Raw genomic sequence first — 17,420 nt, 5'->3', positions numbered from 1 at the left:
AGTTATTGTGCCAGTGCTTTTGTAAGCCATTTGCAATGGGAAAAAAACAATACTTTCAAGAACTGTAAATAAATACTGTTTTTTTACCTATATGTAGTCCCCTTCTTTATTAATGGTAAAGCAGATATCTCTCTCCATGTTCAAAGGTATTTGAAGGTAAATTGACTGATGACAATTTAACTGTTGATGATCATACTGGATTGATTATATTCATTGTAGAGCCAATATTTTTTTATTTATGATGACTCATGGATGTAACTTTCCACAAATAGGCCTAGCATAAAGGGAAAATCTTTGTGTTGTTATCTAATGGTTACAGGTGGTATTGCTATGTGAGTTGACCAGAAAAAAAAGAAATGTGACAATTGTCTAACTACCTATTAATTTACCCACTGAACGGGTCACCTTAGTCATCATCACAACAACCCCCCCCCCCCCGTGAAATTTGTCAGGAGCCGCCACTGACCGTAAGCAAAGGCCTGTTTTTAAGTCAGGGGACAGTACTACTCCATCAAATTACAGACCCATCAGTAGTCTCCCAATAGCCTCCAAAATTGCTGAAAAGATTGTGTGTGACCAGCTAGTCACCCACTTAAATGAAGGCGTACATAATTTACACCCAATGCAATTTGGTTTCCGTAAGCATCATTCTACAGAAACTGTGATCTGTTATTTTGTGGAGCAGATTAAAAGTTATCTTGACAATGGTGGTGTGGTCGGAGCTGTGTTTTTGAATTAGTATAGCGGTATAGATATATTTTATTTAGTATATACATAAAGGATCTTCCACAAGCCTGTCCAGATGTAAACATTCAAATGTATGCTGACAATACCGTCATCTTCACTTATGCAAGATCAAAAGAGCAAGTTGCAGCTAAATTAACAGCTGCCATGTGCAAGGTATCTGATTGGCTTACAAACTCATGCTTAACTCCCAATGTAAGCAAAACATTCTGCATGTACTTTACATCAAGGACCAACAATACAGATGATCCGGACATTTTATTAAACGGTGAAGTTATTAATGCGGTGACACGTAAAATATTTAGGCATCATAATGGACAAGCACGTGTCTTTTAAAAAACATGTCAGTAAGGTAACCAGGAACATTAAGTTCGATTCCAATAATTTTAAGAAGATCAGGCATCAAATGTCTTCATCTGATGCAAATCTTTTTCTACATGCCATGATTTTCCCTCATTTGTCGTATTGTATAATCACTTGGTCCCAAGCAGGTGTGACCACCCTCAAGCCAGTATATTCTCTATATATAAACATATATTAAAAATATTGGATAAAAAAACCAAGGGAATTTCACCACTGCCATATCCTGAAAAAATATGACTTTCTTAATTTTGATATTTTTTTAATTTATTCAGATCTATGCCTGATGTTCAAGATTATTCATGGACTCGCACCTCCCCCCCCCCCCCCCCCCCGAGAGCACGCCTGGCCTCTCCCGACAGTGACAGAACCGTAAGGGTCAGGACCAGAGCATCTTCAAGGGGAGATTGGGTACCACAGTTTAGAAAGACTACTTTTGGTCAATCAGCATTTTCAGTAAGTGATGGGAAAGTGGAATTCCCTTCCCCCTAATGTCAGACAGTCAGCCAGCTTTGCAGTATTTAAAAAGTGTCTTAAGTTAGGTTAAAATCAGCACAAACGTGTAATCACAAATAAATGTCCTTGCTTTAATATTCTGCACATATTTTAGATTTCACTTAGGGTTTTTGTTTTACTTTTTATTCAGAGTAGTTACTATATTTTTCTTAGTCAGGAGCAGCCTAGGGTTCTGGCTGGAACCAGCCCTGGTGCAACATGACCGTAGACTGTGTGTAATTTATACTTCTTGCCATTGAATAGGCCAGCTTGATTTTTACAGCTGTTGTCATAGTTTAGGTCAGATTGTTATTTATTGATGTTTCAGGTCAGTTTACGATTTATATTTATTGTTGTTAAATAGATGAAATCCATATTCATTATGTTGTTGTCATATAGGCCAGATTGCTATTTATATCCAGTTTTAAGTAGATCAGATTGTACTTATAACTTCTGAGATTGGTTTTCTGGTGTACTGTCATGTTTTTATTTTGTCTTAATTGTTCTTTGTCTGCCTGTTCCAATAGTTTTCTTATGTATTGTTATGCTTTTACTTCTATATTAATTGTTGTTTGTTTGCCTGCCCAGTGACTGCAGATGCAAATTAGCTGTCGGCTAACACGGGTGCAATTGTAAAATTGTGCGTTGTCCCTGTCAAATAAACAATAAATTAAACTAAAGGCAAACTTCTGTCTCCCCCCCCCCCCCCCCCAATGTTCTCTCCCACTCAGGCGACATTTCCCCTGGGTCAGACATCATTTTACTCTTACCTTTGGTCCATCAGTTCGGCGAGGCTCAAGTCGTTGAGTTGGAGTTGGGTTAGCATGCTAAGCGAGCAGCCACATTGGTAGCCACTACTGTGTGGATCCCCTCCGAAGTTTTGCTTCATGACGGGAAAAAAAAAAAGGTAAACCGGACGGAAACACCAAATTTATGTTGCCTACTTGACAAACGTGACAGAAATCCGCTTTTTGTTTGGCAACTTTATTGTCCCCGGTGCTCTTCTTCTTATTCTCGACACTCGAAGCACCCGTTCTCTTTTTGTGCAAGATACATAAAAAAACCAAAAACTGTCCGTTCTTGCCACCCACAGTAGCGTCATAGCCTGCGTCTTAAAGGAACAGTGCACATCCCCTTCTACAGATTCTTGGTGGAAAAAATATTAAATAATCACAGGTATGACAATGAAATTAAATAAAATATTAACGCTATATAGTCTAGCTCACAACACAACACTATATACTGGAAAAATGTGTAAAAGGTATGTGTTGACATGATTTTTCTGGGCATGTGCAAACTGGCTTGGCTGAAAGTCAACGTGAATTTGAATTTGGCCCGAATGTGTTGAATAAATCACTGTAAAATATTTATTTGCATGGAGGGATATTTCCTGTTGACATTATCTTTACTCTTAACCATGTATTGGATTTTTGGTTTTTTTGTTTTTGTTTTTTGGTCCCCATTCACATCTGTTACATTCCAAAATAGCATATAAATGGAGAATATAAACGGAAAATTATGTCTACCTAAACTCAGAATATCGATGTGTATACCATTTTATGGCTCGAGTAGGCTTTCTTCCTCTTTAAAAAAAAAATAAATTAAAGAAAAAAACCACAGACTATTTCCTTTTCTACAGCACTGAGTCAGAATGGATAGGACATGGATCTTATAGGGAACCTATCTGCTGTGGCACTTGGCTGACGGTAGCTGATGGAGAGTACAAAGAAAATACTTAACAGTCATGCTATTCACAGGTCAGGGTAGGGGTCCACACAGGGCGAGGAGAGAGGAAAAAAGTCAATGATTTTCCATTCACTAGAACACAGTACAATCTTATCTTAGCCATCGTTTGTTATCATATTACAAACTGTTCAGTTAAGTGTGCTTGTTGGCTGGCATTTTACACAGCTCTGCTCCTCTTCCTGAGACCCTTGCCACAGCATTCGCCATGGCTGCTGTTTAAACAGAGACAAGTGCAGATTTTCATTTGATGCAGCTATCAGTTCACCCCAAAGAGCTTGTATGGAAAGTAGGTTACCTTACACAGTACACCCTGCTTACTCTTATCTTACAACAAGCGCCATCTCCAGAGACTACCCAGAGGAGGGATTTTCCAGGCATTGGAGCTTGCCAATTTTTTTGTTAGTTTTTTTTTTCACAACTGCCAATTTGGTACATGCATTGCAAAAACAATGAGTGCACCAGCTACCAAAGTCCCAAAAGAAGAAAGGCAACACACTCTGTTATGGAAACTTGATAAACATGTTTTATTTTTTTAGCATTGTTTAGCATTCAAAGACTTAAAATTTACTTAAATTCTCTCATGACTATATTTGTCACTTTATGATAACAAATGACTGTTTTTCAACAAGTTTTGCTTTGTAAAGTTTTAATTGCTTTCTATCCGGATTTTGCTTTTATCTTTCTTTTGTTTTTATAAGCTTCTTGAAGTTTTTAGTCTCATATGCAGAATTTCTTCGCTTTTTTTTCTTCTGGGCTAAACATACCAAAGTTCAGATTTGCTGGAGACTGATAATTCATTTGTTTACCAGCTGCCCTCTGACCCTGCATTTATTGAGAACTTTTATTTTGTTGGGGGTTTTTTTCTGTGTTCCCTTAAGCTGTCCCTGTCACATGCAAATTATAGGCTTTTCTTACGGACACTGTTAATGAGCAGAAGTAAATACTACCAACATCTTGTAGAATAGTCACTTTGAATATGGATATTTTTTTCCATGAATTTGTATCTACTGTGTCTACCAGGCCCTTTTCCTTGCACATACTTGGTATACTATATGTTAATTTGGCCAGCTGAAACCAGAGAAGCAGGGGTCAAGCATCCTCCAGGCTGGTGTGTGTTCAAAAAGGCAGTAAAACCAAGGATGCTGTTATGTATCTCATCCTACGCTTTGACCTCCCTGTCAGGGATCGTTAGATTAGCATATCGTTACTTCAGTGCTAAAACGGAAGTCATCATCCCTGTCCATGTGATGCACACACGCAGTGTCATTCTTTTCACAGCAATATAAACAAGTCCCCACGTCTTGCTCTGCATGTTGTTGCTGCTATTTGTGATTAAACGACATTTGAGTCAACAGGTCAGCCAGGCCGATTAATTTCCTGTTTTAAAAAAACAAAATCCAGAACTTCTCCAGCTGTTGTAAAGCATATATGTATTTTAGTGGGATTTTATGTCTACTTTTTTTTCTCAATATAACATCATAATCTACATTGTAACCTGCGATCTTTAAAACCCACGAAACAACTGTTGTTTTACTTTGTAGGGCAGTAAGGATTTATAGCAACATTGATGTTCATTCTCCAGTTTTGTGCATTTCGGTCTGTGGATATCTGGAAGAGGAGAGAAACTGGCTCTGAGCGCAGCTTTTTTTTTTTAATAAGTGGGACGATGCATTTCTTTTGAGTTTTGTAATTGTTGCACCATACATACGCCATACAAACGCTGAGCTACATATAGAATTATCGAGGCAATATCCATGTTAAATAAACAAACCACACATATTCTATTGTAAAGAGACGTCCCGGTTCCAAACAATAGCTTGAGATTTATTTGGTTTATCTTGGAAGTAAAAGAACCCTAACCCCCCCCCCCCGTTTTCTCCCCAATTGTATCCTGCCAGTTACCCCACTCTTCCGAGCTGTCCCGGTCGCTGCCCCCTCTGCCGATCCGGGGAGAGCTGCAGAAGCCTCCTCCGATACATGTGGAGTCGCCAGCCGCTTCTTTTCACCTGACAGTGAGGATCACAAAGATTCACGCATATCTATAGCTCTGACAACGACTCCTAGAGGATAAATTCTGAGTCTCATCACCAGCCAGTCAGACTAGCTTGGTCTAGTCAGAAAGGCACGAACTGATGAAGCCTCTTGGATGAGAGGCAAAACGTCTCCACGGATATATAACAACTCCAGTTGCACTTGATTCAACTCCTTTGGACTGACAGTGAGGAGTTTCGCCAGGGGGATGTAGCGTGCGTGTGTGTGTGTGGGGGGGGGTGTCACGCTATTCCCCACAGTTCCCCCTATCGCCCCCCCCCCCGAATAGGCGCCCGACCGACCAGGGGAGGCGCTAGTGCAGCGACCAGGACACATACCCACATCCGGTTTCCCACCCGCAGACACGGCCAGTTGTGTCTGTAGGGACGCCCGACGGATTCGAACCGGTGATCCCCGTGTTGGTAGGCAGCGCTATCTATATACGCTACCCGGACGACCCGGAGAACTGGTTTTTCATGAAAAACTTTTTCTAGTAGACGGTAATTCGCTAAAGAAAAGATGCTCATAGAGTCTATAGTGCAAATAACCATCATCCCAATTCATTTGGATAACACCATTTGGGGGAATCCTGCGTAGGTTACCGCAGTATTTTGGTTGTCTTGCTCTCTCTCCACACACACACACACACACACACACACACACACACACACACACACACACACAGTCATTATTTGCTTTACATTATTTCGTAATTAATCACGGGTAGTACAGGCTAAAAGAAAAGTCGTTTACAATTTCATACTTCACAGAAAGATAAACGATTACGTTGTCGTTCACCTCTCTGCAATGTCCCCTTTTCCTCAGTTTTGGAGCTGGATGATTTATTATTCTCCAGTGCAAATGAATGCTGAATCTGTCAGGCTAAGCTTTCAGGATAAAAATCGGGCACAAAGTAATTTAACAGAACCTTTTCTTTTTTTTAACTCAAGCCTCAAGATGATGTGGAGACTTTAAATTATTCTTTAACTTCCCGAATCTCTCGTTTCACTTGAGCGGGTATGTGGGCCAATAATAGATAGCTTTATCGGAAGTTCCCCCACGAATGTGGTGATGGAAATCAAGTCATGTAATTCCAAGGATCAGTGTAAGTGAATTTAAGTTGACGTAGTACTTCACACGTTGTTGATTGGACAGTTATGGTGTATGACACGTTTTAATGCCCACCCGGTGAAGCAGTGCTTCACCTAGTATTTCCTCGACCTGAAAATGATTGACACCCAACTAACCAATCAGACAACACCACTTCAGCCTTTCCGATCCTATATTGACTTATTCGCCAATCTTCATCATACCGTTTTATAAATCCCCCAAGGCACGGCGAACACAAGTAGCTTTCTTGAACAGGTTTAATGAAGTCTCCAAATCTCCATCAACACCGTGAAAACTGTATACATGAAACAATACAATTAGCACAATTAACATAAAATCAGACCGCACATAACGTAGGCTACACATAGCATATATAACGTACCTCGTTGGCTGCATGCCAGAATGAGGGAATTGTCCATGAAACTTGCAATGATTGACCTTATAGCTTCCGTGACAAACATTAACCCATGATGTCCGCGAACAACGAGAAAATACCGCGGGGCCACCCGACAGTCCATGCATCATCCCGCCAGGAAGCAGGCGGAAGCGCGCGACCGGAAAAAAAGGCGAAAGCACGTCTCCCAAACAACGCGAGACCAGACTCAAATACACACATGTGAACAATCACAAACAAATCAAATCATGTGTCACTCAATAATCAACGAATAAACAACGTAAAAACCAATCATGGAATCAATTATTAATATGAAATGTAAATAACTATATATAAACTGTACATCAATTAAGTATCAATGAAATGTATCAATGAACTGTATGCACCATTATGGCTACATTTACACTTTCGGTATTCGAAGCACCGTGAAAGATAGGAAAAAGAGATAAATTGGTGATTAATATATTAGTTTTTGGTTGTTTTTGTATATATATATTGTAAATATAATTAATTAATCTGTTCAGATCTTTATTGCTCATCTTTATATTTGCATATTTTTTTTAATCTTGACCTCGTGTAATAGCCCTGTACTGTAGGCTAACGTTAGTTGTTCTAACTAGCTTAGCTAGCTAGCTCCTGTCCTGTCTCGCAACTTTTGCAAAGAAGAATTATGATGGATGCAAACATCGTGGACCGGATCCTACGGGAATCTTTTCACACTTTCTCCTATGAGGAAAAACTAGGAAGGAAGGTACAGGGGAGACCAAAGCCCCCCGTCAAGCTGGTGCAGAGTGGGCTCGGTAAATCTGAGTTTTAAGTGTTCTAGGTATGACAAGGTGGAGTGGCTAACGGGGAGTGTGCTAACAAACCGCTTGTATCTATGGCCTTGCGTGATGTTTAAGTGTGCTGCTGCGGGAAATAGATGTTCTTCAAAGTTTGCAAGAGATGGAATTGAGGATCCATGAAATTTTGACAGATCTCTCACACACACACACACACACACACACACACACACACACACACACACACACACACACACACACACAAAAGGCCAAAGCAAAAAAATGTAAGCAACTTGCAAAATGGTACAAAAATCTAAGCGTAACAGAGTGGGGCTCATTTGCTAAGAGGCCACTGTCTAACACCATCATAGATTCTGTCTTTGTGCTTGGTACACATTACACAACCTGACAAGACTCTTAAGGACTTTGCATCAACTTTTCATCCAAAAATTTCTCTTCTTGGAAAATGAATATGACATCACATTTTGTACATTAAGTTTAAACAACAACTCGAATAAAGTCATCCATCAAAAGTGTATTCGGAACATTTTTGAGTTTCTGCACTTTATCGCATCCATCAAAAGGATCTCATATTGTGGGACAACACTCGTGTGTGTCCCTACCGTAGATATTGCCAGATACTCTTCTGGATCTGAATTAAATGGATTACAGTAATTGCCCCTCCTCTTTTTAATGGGTTGTTTATGTATGCATTAAACTCTCCTATTGCTTGATACCGTCTCAGTATTGGATTCAGCCAACCTAATAGGCCCTTCTTTTTTTCTTTTTTCTTTTTTTACTTTCTCTTCAGAAGTGAGAGAACCCCAAAGTCATCTTCACTACTTGACTCAATTTTGTTTATTGTAAATTTGTGCAACATAATTTAAAAAAAAAAAAACAGTTCAGACCCAGTTCGCATTTTTTCTGCACATAATTTTTTTTTTTGGCTGACAGACTAAAAAAATGCATGCAAAAATTCATACTTGGTGTGCAAACGCCTTTAATCTGAGAGTGTGTTTCTGAATATCACTGCTCTTTGGGTGACACATTAGACAACTAGGAATTGCATGGGGTGATTGATTACATGAATCCCTCACAACTTCTATTTCTTATTGCACTGCAAGAGTACCGCAGGGGTAACTGAACAAAATGGAGAGCAAGCAACAAACACTGGAGTAGCGTGTGCTCCAGAGGCGAAACATGCAGGTAATGCAGCTGCATTGGGGCCCACAACTATTTAGGGCCCACACACACGGACCCCTCTTTATCTCACCACTATTGTATCAAAGACCTTGAGCAGTGAGTCTACAGTATACGGTATGTTCAAAAATGTGCAAAGTGTACCTGCACGTAATTATGGACATGCATACTACGGTGTAGCAAAATCCACACAGAAGAGTTTGCTAGCTGGCAAAGTGTCAAGACTTCACACAGCAAAAAAGTGCACCTATGATGTAAGTGGAACTTCTCCATTATTTATTTGGCTAATGTCAACCTACACACGTGTTTTGTGTTTGTAAGGCCTATGCGCAGACATGAATAACGTTGCCAATGTGTGGGTGCGCCATCACCGATTATGTTTTCATCTGTTATGGTGCTCCGACACCAGATTTTTTTAAGTAAGCTATTATATCACTATCTTGGCCTTGGTATGACTCCTCTTCTATAGCATGAAGGTCTTTAGGCATCAACTGTGCAGTGCATTTCGCTGTTGCTGATCATTTTAAAGCTGTGTGTTTTCTCTTCTTTCATTCGCTACTGACATTAGGTTGTTACATCTGATTGTGATGGGCAGGCCAGGGCCTGCTTCGAAGATCTTACACTGGGGCCTGGCACTGACTAATTGTGCACCCTCTTTTGTATGGACTGGAGAACTGCACCAGAAAGTTAAGTCACAGACTATACAAGTACCATTCTGTGGCTATTGGAAGTGAGAAGAGTGATTTTGTATTGCACACGTATTTTCCACTGTAATGTTTACTTCCTGCTTTGTAAAACCTGTGCATTGTACTTGTGCTCAACAACTCATTGGCTGTTGACTGTCACAGACATGGGAGCCCACCCGTAGGACTGGTGAGAAAGTTAAACCAGACTGATTTTGTCTTAAGCATCTTGGACTGTAAGCATGCTGAGACTTTCCTAAGACGCTTATGATTATGCAGAGGAAGGCTGGGACTGAGAATCTTTGTGAAAGTCACCTAGTCTGAACCTTAAAGCTACGTCAAGGAAATTTGCAGTACCATTCAAAAGTTTGGAATGTATGTTTTTCAAAATCTTTAAGTCTTTGCCTATTTTTGAATTATGTTCCAAAACAACTTTAAATGTAAACATTTTCATTTTGAAATGACCCCATAGAAACCACTTGTTTCATTTAGTACTTAGGTGAAATTTAGTGAAAATAAAAAACCCTGCTATGTGTAGGTGTGTCCAAACTTTTGACTGGTACTGCACATGCAAAAAAAAAAAAGAAAAAAAAGATCCCTTTTAAAACTTTTGTTGATGGTGTATCTAAGACAAAAGTTAATCTACTTATACAAATCATGAACACCCTGGCGGCACGGTGGCCCAATGGTTAGCGCTGTCGCCTCACAGCAAGAAGGTCCTGGGTTCGAACCCCAAGGTTGTCCAACCTTTGGGGTCATCCCAGGTTTTCCTCTGTGTGGCGTTTGCATGTTCTCTCCATGGCTGCGGTGGGATTTCACCAGGTGCTTCAGTTTCCCCCACCATCAAAAAGACATGCGTGTTAGGGTTAGTACTCCTGCCTGTACCCCTGACTGAGGCATGGCAAGATGAACTGTAGTTGGTCCCCGGGTGCTGCATGGCGGTTGCCCACTGCTCCTAGCTACACAGCTAGGATGGTTTGAATGCTGAGAAAGAATTGCCCCACAGGGAAGTAGTAGTAGCAAAGTAGTAAAAAAAAATTACATTTGCTGCTCTAAAAATGATTTAGAGCATTTTACACGTCACCATGGCAGCCAAATTCAGGAGAGGAGGGCAATTCTAGTAGGGTTTAAAGAAGAGTCAAATGTATCCTGGTGATGGCAAAGCCAGCACGTAGACAATCTTCACCAACAGATACCACAATATCAATGGCTAAAACTCAGGTTCAACCATGTGTTTTCTTGATCAATAGTGAGAAAGGTGCTGACAAAAGTACTTAGTGACTTTTATCTTGAATGGACTTCTGGGATTAGGACTTGTCAGACACCCCTTCTGTTACTAGTATCACCATAGGTGTCAGTAACAAAAATAATTATCTCCAGATTTCAGCTTTAATATTTTGAAGAAAAAAAAACTATTAATGTTTTTCATTGTTTTCTGGGTGGCTTGGAAACCCTTTGACTCAGCATTTAGACCTTTTGATTCTAGCACCATCTGCTGAAAGCAACACTGCCACAATGAATCCCACTTATCTCAATGATGGGGTAGAAGTAGGGAGAAAAGTTAAAAGGGAGAAGAGTGGAAAGAAAGCGCTAGGAGGATGAGAGGCAGGGGTAAGAAAGAAACTGACTGAAAGACAATAGGTAACCCAAAAAGAGAAAATAAGTCTGCCTGGAGATTAAAGATATCTCAGTCTCCTCTGTGGTGCAATATTCTGGTGCGAGACTGGCATGAATAATGAACAGTCACTGCTGTCTGTTCTCGGAATCATGTATTATGAATGGACTGTAAGAGATTACACTGATATATCTCTAATACATCATAACTGATGATTCTGTCACCACTAAGAACTTCCTCCCTAGATATTCCTGGATAGGCTGCTGGGACTAAAAACGCTGCTATGTAATAATGGAGATTTGGAATAAATGACGGTTTTATGTAATGTTAGCTGATACATCACAGGAACAGCAAATGTGGCATTACTGCTTTAGGCGTATGCATGGGCAGATAGTGTCCGCCCACTAAGATTTAACAAAAAACTAAAAAGGTTTGAAATGCAATGCATGTCATGCCTAGCATCAAAGAATAAAAGAAAGCTATGGCATATTTTCTTTGTTATGCTCTAATACTTTTTTAACAGACAGATATTGTCTCATTTCTAATACCCCCTTGACAGTTAAATAGCAAGCAAAACAAATATCATTGACCATGTAACATGCAGTGTATCTCACTTGTACACATCCAGAGAATGAAGTGAAAGAGGGCACTGAGGACTCTTAACACACAGATTAAATTTTGCAATTAGAAAAACATTCACAACCCGCCCTAATGTCTGCAATAGAGTCATGGTGTTGTGGCTTTACAATGTTGACCTTGTTCTGCAAGCTGCATTTCACTTGTTTGCTTTGAGTGTTTTTTTAGTTGAGGACAAGCCTGTGGATAATTTTCAAAAATGTGCTCTGGTTGACAAAAAGAGAGCTTGGGGGGGAGGGGGGGTGCATGTGGCAGCTTTCACAGTTGTTGGGAAATGTTAGGTTTAGGGTTGAGGTTAAGGTAACCAAAGTATAAGCATCTAAAAATTCTGGTTAGTGGTAGTTTTACTCAAGAAAAAAAAACTTTACAGTAAGCCTATCTGTTATTGAGTTAGAGTGTGTGTGTGTGTGGGGGGGGGGTGGTCTTGTTCAGCTTTATTTGTGAGGACCAGTTTGTGTTTTTAACCATGATAGAGGACATTTTTTGCAAAGTGAGGACATCTTGGATGGTCCTCACTTCTTCTAGGCTCTTTTAAGATTAGGACTTGGGTTTTAGGATTAAGGTTTGAATTAGTACTTGGTCAGGTAGGCATTAAGGCTAGGCATGTATGGTTAAGACTGGGTAATGAAGACTGTCATTGAGGGTCCTCACAAGTATTGAAAAACAAATGTGTGTGTGTGTGTGTGAGAGAGAGACAGAGACAAAATCGATTTTTGTGTTGCAGGACATCTATTTGTCTGATTGTCCCTCTCCTGACAAGCACAAGCCTGTTTGGAGCTTAACTGAGTGTAAGGTTGAAAAGCAGCTCGGTGGGTAGATATCAGCTCTCCAGTCACCTTGAGGTCCCCTGTGATAAGATGCAGAGCAGCAGGCCACACATCTGTGTGACCCGCTGCTGTGTCTCCTGGGTGCTGTGACGGAAAGCTGATGGAAAACATCAAAACGGAAGAGAGCATCAGCTTGTGTTTGGGATGCATTGCAGCCTGGTGTGTAAAAACTGGCTAGAGAGCGAGAGCGAGAGCGAGAGAGAGAGAGAGAGAGAGAGAGAGAGAGAGAGAGAGAGAGAGAGAGAGAGAGAGAGATAGAAAGAGAAAGAGAGAGAGAATTTAGAAGAGTCAGGTATATCAGTGGCTATGCTTTAAAAAAATGAGAATTTGGAAAGCTAAAGGTTAAACTCCTAGCACAGACTTGAATTGGGATGAGGCTTAACTCCAGACTAGTATTAGGCCTTATATTCTGTTCTTCAAATGAGCATGTTTATCTGAAATAATAATAAAAAAAACTGCCTAAAGAAAAACCTGCAGAGACAGAGAGGCCTGTAATAGTTTGGGGTGCTCGCTCAAATGGGATTTTTTCTGGGGACATGGCCTGCGCTTGGTTGGCACTGCTAACATTGACTTTGATTGATCATCTGGGCTTGCAGGGTTATGACAATGGTGGAAAGTCCCTTTTTAGCAACAATTCTTCAAGATCCAATAAAACGTTGAATGGCATTCATATCTGGTTACAAAGCAGTTAAATCCTAAAAAAAAAAAAAAAAGGTTAACAGGGGAAGTCTACTGAAATGCATATTACGAAGCCTAAGGCAGAGTGGAAATGAGAAAAACAAACACATAGTCAGCATCAAATCCATTTTTCTTTAAAGGTGCATTGCTGAAGATTGTGTTTGTTTATATTGCTGACAGAAGGAAGAAGGAAAGAAACAAAAATGTGATAACAGGGCTCTAAAGGTAAGATGTGTTCAGCGAAACTTGAGAGGCTTGAAAATGAAAACAAAAATATTACTGATAAATTTAAATAAAGTTAACTAACCCTTTAAAACGTTAAAGGGGGTTTTATTTTTTAAATGAATAAATAATAAAAAATAATAAAAAGTTACAAAATAAATTTAAGTAAACAAGTGTTAACAAGTTAAATAACCCTTTAATGTTAATGGTTTTTAATAATATTAATAAAAAAATTATCAAAAAATAAATGGAAGTAAACAAGTGTTAACATGTTAACTAACCCTTTAACATATTAATGTTTTTTTAATAATATTAATAAAAAAATTATCAAAAAATAAATGTTAGTAAACAATTGTTAACAAGTTAACTAACCCTTTAACACGTTCATGTTTTTTTAAATAATATTAATAAAAAAATTATCAAAAAATAAATGTAAGCAAACAAGTGTTAACAACTTAACTAACCCTTTAACACGTTGTTTTTTTTAATAATATTAATTAAAAAAATTATCGAAAAATAAATGTAAGTAAACAATTATTAACAAGTTAACTAACCCTTTAACATGTTAACGGGGGTTTTGTGAATGGGAAGCTGATACACAGTGAGGAGAGAAATTATATAGGTAACCATATGCTATATTAGCATATATAGTGATGATGTTGGGGTATAAGCTTCCCATCCATCGTGTTATATTTCCTTATTCCCTCTGTGTTGGGCGATAGTACATGCTGTACGTGTGCTTTCTGTATGCAATTTCTTTGAGTTTGTAACCTAAAACATGTTGAGTTCATGACAATAATGGAGCCACTAAAACTAGAACAGGCACCTCCTTTATTCAAGTAGCAAAACCACAAATGTTAAGCTTAGAAAAAAAAAGCAAGGCTGAAAGGGCCATAATCTGAGACATGTTGCCCCCCCCCCCAAAAAAATAAAATAAATAAACACAAGAACTTTACAGTATAAAGTGTGAAACAATGAAAACTATAGAAAGCACTCCTGCATTTACTGCTGGATTATTTATTATGGATTTTGATTCAGCTGTAAGCGAGACAGTGTGCAGGAGTTCCTTCTATTGTTTTCAAGTTGCACCTTCCTCCGACGCACCTGTCACACATTCACGTGTGCAGGGATTTATTTTCCAAAACCATGAAATGATAAAATGACCCATTGCCCCCCTGTGTCGGTGTTCTGGGAATCAATGGATGCTTTCTTGTTTGCTCTTTTTGGTTTTATCTTGCTCCCTGTCCTTCTCTCTCTGCCTCTTTATCTCTCTATCTCTAAATCTAAAAAAAAAAAAAACCCACTTTAATCTCCAGTGCTGACCAATCCCCCTGTGTTACCCCAACAAACATGCCCGTGCGGGCCCACTGTGGGTAGGTGTGGGTTTACCGTGGGGCAATGTGGGCAGGGGCAAACCCGCACTAATCCCACATGGGCCCCATGTGGTTAGCCCATCCGGGGCCCACAGCAGTTTTGCCCTTTGAGGCCCCCATGAGGGTTTTCTGTGGGCAACCCACTGTGGCCTTGCCCACGCTAAGCCCACATGAGCCCCCTGTGGGTCAGCCCATGCGAGGCCCACAGCAGTTTTGCCCTTTGAGGCACCTATGCGGGCTTACTGTGGCCAAGTCCAACTGTGGTCTTGCCCACAGTAAGCCCACATGGGCCCTCTGTGGGTTAGCCCATGCGGGGCCCACAGCAGTTTTGAACTTTGAGGTCAACCCCTTGTTGACAGTACAGTTAAAACATTTTAAGATTACAATTGCTTTAGGGTAAGTGGTACTCAAACTTTCTATTTACCGCCCATGCCGAATGCTGCATATAGTCTGACATCTGCAAAAATGACAGTAAAATGTAAACAAGTTGTCCAAGATATAACCGGTCCATCCCATACTAAACTAAAACTGCCCATCCAACAAGACAAGTACCATCTCAACTTTTTGGTTTGTCGCAGCTGTTTCATATTATAGTTAAGAGAAAGAACACTAGTTTTTTTGTTAATTTTTTGTCCCTTAAATGTTCCCATAGAGCAGCTCATGCTGTTTTTTAACCAACTTAATTACAGATTAACTATTACTCATAACTTTACAATTTTAATAATTTTGAACCATCAGAAATTTAGCAAACATACACACACAGCAGCTTATTGTAGTCTCATATAGTCTGCAATACGTATGACATGTGAATGTGTGCAGTAATAAACTTGACACACTGCATCACTCTAGCAGTACACAAGTAAATATAACCTATACCCCTGGTTCAATTTGGGCTTGGTCACGAGGTGGTGCCAATCCTTATTACTTTAAATACTCCAAGAAGTTGGATTTGGGTAGTTTAATTTGAATGTTGCCCCGCCTGAGTCCACGGAACAATCAAAGTGTCAGTTTACCTAAATAAAAAAACACGGTCACATTGTGGTGATACACAATTGACCTTTCGCAAAGTACCGCCCCAGAACGGTGCTTGTCCAATCCTACCTTAGGAACGGTCTGTCAAGCTTTCAAACACACAACAAAATGCTGGAATGGTGTGCCTATGGGATCTGCAAACCGGATACTAGATATCTGAAAAGTTTGGAGGGGGTGTAATTTTCTTTCCCTTCCCGAAACCCAGAACGCAAGAAGCGCAATGTCGGCAATAGATTTTGCAGTATAGCAGACCCCATGGCCAGCTTAATCCATCCAAAATCAACAACAATACCTGTCTGCTCCAAGCTAAGCTTGCTACTAGCTATTATTGATAGCTAATACAGCTAACGTATTATTACTGTTACTTTTACCCACACAATGCGCTGATTTCTTCCTTCATGTTTTGGTGTTTTCCGGCTACTTCCTGGATAGTTCTGAAATGCTTGACGGGCATAGCAACAGTAACTAAGGGGGCGGGACTTTGCGAAAGGTCAATTGCGGGTAGATTCACCAGGCGCTGCTGCTCCTTTAAGGCAGACGTTCAGAGTGCTGACGTAGGCACTGCTTAGATTTTCCGGGCTGGAGCCATGTTTGCAGCAGCCTAGCGGTTAGCTGGTTGCCACGAGAGATTGCGCTGTATCGGTGTCGTTTTGTGTGGCGAGTAAACGGAATTGACTCGACTCGATCTCTCCGTCTCCTCATTCCTGCGCTCCCACAACATACAGATAATTTTGGCTTTACTTGCCCAGGTTTCGAGACATCTCTGTTCGAGATTTGCCTCTACCCCAACAGGTGAATGGCATTTCATTTGTGACACTCAAAGCAATGAACATCTGTTAATCCATCCATAATCCATCTGGACATATTAGTTCCAGTGAAACCTGTACATAGTGAGGTCTATGGATGCTGTGACAAAAAGCAGCCGGGCCACAGCATCCGAGGTGGAAGCTGCCATCAAAATGTGGCTCAGAAATGCCAGGGATAGAGACGGAGGAAGGAGCAGAAGGAGCAAAAATAAATAGATTTAATGTTTGGAGTTTTTTTTAGATTTAATGTTCTTATTGTGTTCAAATGTGGTTCTATGTTTGTTGTTCTGTTTTATAAAAGCATTTAATTTGGTATATAGTTTTGTTTTTCAATTCCAATTGTTTCCAATTTTCAATAAATTCTTTCTTCGTATAATTTTTATTTTCTTAATTTTTTGTTTAAACTGGCTGTCAATAAATGTCACTAGCATACCAGGTACACATGGGGCACTATGGACCCGTGTGGGACCACTGCTCCCAGCCCAAAGTGTGGGCTGCCCACTGGGGCCCCACTAGAGGCCTTTAGTGTGGGGCCCACACGTGCCCCGCATTTCATGCCGGTAACAGGGCCCACTGTGGGCAGCCCACTGTGGGCCCTCTGTTCCTGCCCACAGTGGCCCCACATGGGCCCCAAAGAGACATGTTTGCTGGGACCCCTTGTTTAGCTATATCGCCTCCCTCTCCCT

Source organism: Lampris incognitus, chromosome 8 (assembly GCF_029633865.1).
Source record: "Lampris incognitus isolate fLamInc1 chromosome 8, fLamInc1.hap2, whole genome shotgun sequence".
NCBI classification, from domain to species: domain Eukaryota; kingdom Metazoa; phylum Chordata; class Actinopteri; order Lampriformes; family Lampridae; genus Lampris; species Lampris incognitus.
Note: the sequence above shows the minus strand (reverse complement) of the source record.